Source organism: Palaemon carinicauda, chromosome 10 (genome assembly GCF_036898095.1).
Source record: "Palaemon carinicauda isolate YSFRI2023 chromosome 10, ASM3689809v2, whole genome shotgun sequence".
Classification (NCBI taxonomy): Eukaryota; Metazoa; Arthropoda; class Malacostraca; order Decapoda; family Palaemonidae; genus Palaemon; species Palaemon carinicauda.
Genome location: NC_090734.1, coordinates 99,992,589 through 99,995,608, shown reverse-complemented (window position 1 = coordinate 99,995,608; position 3,020 = coordinate 99,992,589).

Below are 3,020 nucleotides of genomic sequence, written 5' to 3'. Positions count from 1 at the left end.
TTTATGGGATGTTATCCAAAATATGGTAACCTTCATTTAATGTCTCTATTTCTTCTGAATGAATATTATCTTAATTTTACTTATATTCATTCTCAGTCTAACGTTTCTGATTTTTTTATTAAAATCTTCCTCAAACAATACCCTAAACAGAATTGTCATGTGCATATATTAAGTTATTAAGGTATTTTCCATTAATAATAATTCTTACAGTTTCCCAATCTAAATTCTATAAAACTTCTTCCAGGCATGCTATAAATAATTTAGGAGAATATTGTCTTCCTATCTAACTCCTCTTCGTAACTGGAATGGCCTCACTATCTTTATGCAGCTTTAGGATCATTGCACTTGCAGTATAGATGTCTTCAAGTGTTCTAATATGATATTCATTTATTCCTTGTCTTTAAAGGACTTTCATTACTGCGAAGATTCGACAGAATCCGAGGATTTCTCATAGTCTATAAATGCCATACACGGGGATTTTTTGATTTTTCCAGCAACTAGGTAATCGGGTTGATATTTTCAGTTGTTTGATTCTACCTAATAAGATATTTTTGAATATTCTATATATTACAGAGAGGAGCAAACTTATTGTAAGATAATTTTTATGTCTTTTATATTTACTTTTTCTAATTATTATAAAGATTAAGGCTTTTCCAGCGGTAGGTATCGTCTATTTGGCAGACATTTTGTGTAAGGTTCAGCGAGTTATACTGCTATGAAATTTCCACCATCTCTCAGTAAATATATTTTAGGCAATCTTCTCCTAATTCATTTCCTATTTTCATTTATTTTAATTTCTTCAATCATGCTTTGGTGCCGGTTCGGGTATTTCATATTTTTATTGGTAATGTTATTTATTATATCATTATTATATAGCATTGGAAAGAAATCCTCTGCAATTTTTATGACTCCATCTCTTTTGTTAATAATATTTTAAGTTTCTTCCTTTAAATCAAACATATGTTGGAGCACGATTCCAAATCTTCTTTTCATCAATTTGATGCTGAGACCTTTCTTTAGGGATTCCTTAATTTTAATCTGATTTCTGCTTACGAATGTCTTGATTCATTTTTCTTCATATCATCTCCCTTGGAATTTACCCTCGTTTCCAGTTGTTTTGTTATTTGGTTTTTGGTCAATTCTGATAGTTTTCCTTGATCTTATTTATGAAATTTTCCACCGTTGTATTTTCTGATCCCAATACAAATCTGTGTGAACTACTGTTTATTTCTTCTTTACTTACTTTCATTTAATCATATAGATGGGAGTAGTTATCTTATCTTGCTTAAGTCGAGAGACATTAACTTGTTTAAAACTGTTCCATCTATAATCAATATTCTTCTATGGGTGAAAGTAAAAAATATTTCATTTTTGTTTCTTCATTTGGGCTTCTCCATATATGTGTATATATATATATATATATATATAAATATATGTATATATATATATATATATATATGTATATATATGCACATTTATATGTATATATACATATATATATATATATATATATGTATATATATATATATAATATATATATATATATATATATATATATATATATATATATATATATATATATTATATATATATATATATATATATTTATATATACACACACACACAAACATATATATATATATATATATGTGTGTATTTATTTATAAATATATATATATAAATATATGTATATATATATATATATATATACATATATATGTATATATAGTATATATATATATATATATATAAAAATATATATATATATATATATATATGTATATATACATATATATATATATATATATATGTATATATATATATATATATATATAATTCAATAAAGCAGAATAAAGTGATATAAATAAAAAAGTAAACTCCAACTATGAGAAGATCATGGATTGACGATCTAGAAAGAATTATTGCTATAAAAATAACGAACAGAAGACAGTGGAAGTCCTGTTTTAAGCCTTTGTCCTGCAGTGAACTAGTTAGAGTCTTTAAGCTTTTCATGGAAGGAGGCGTAGAAAGGGGCAGGAATGGTATCGATGCCTGGCAAGAATATTAGATAAAAGTTTATCGTGCCCAAGAGTTCTTGTAGTTCTTTCATGATTGGGGACGTGGGGCAGTTCTGAACAGCTGATACTGTGATGGGCCCAGAGAAGGTTGTGATTCAAAGGCAGGATGAAAGCAACTGAGTAAACTTTATTACATAACACTCGTTTATATATAATTAAACTCCAGGCAAAAAGGGCATACAAAACATAACAGGCAATTTCATGTTCAACCAAAAAGCTCACCATTTGACAGTTACCGGTGAGAAAAACAGATGTGTTATTTCAGGTTCTTATCAGAGCGAGGGAAGAACAAAGATTCAAGCATAATACATACCAAAAAATTAAATGTCATTACTATGTAAGATCGTGTGACACACGGTTGGTACATGGCTACCCCTTAAAAATGACATGCTGTACATGTTAAATAGGGCGCCCTGATCTAGAGAGGCGAACTGTAGGTAGGTCATCTGGCAAGAGATTAGCAGGTTTTAGACGATCAATGGAGACCCGATCTTCCTTGCCACGAATGTTTAGTTAGAATGCTTACGAACAGCGTCGGATCACAAGGAAAGGGCCCGTGTTAGGGGGTGTTAGTGGTGGCTTGCTAGTGTCATGCATAAGAAGACGTGCGTTGCTGAGTGCAAGTCTGTCGGTAGGTGATGCTTCGCAGCATGGAGTAAGTTTTCCACGACGTGACGCATGCGCTGGAGATCGTCGGAGGAGGTTTCAGAAGGAAAAAAATTTGGCAGGGATAACCAACGGGTCACCACACAACATTTCAGCTGTCGAGACATCGAGGGGGTCTTTAGGAGTGTTCCTTAGTCCCAGGAGGACCCAGGGAAGCTGAATAAACCAGTTGGAATCCTTGCAGCAGGACATCACAGCTGCTTTGAGGGTGTGATGTAAACATTCAACCATTCCATTGGCAGCGGGGTTGTAAGCAGTTGTCTGAAGTAGGGTGAT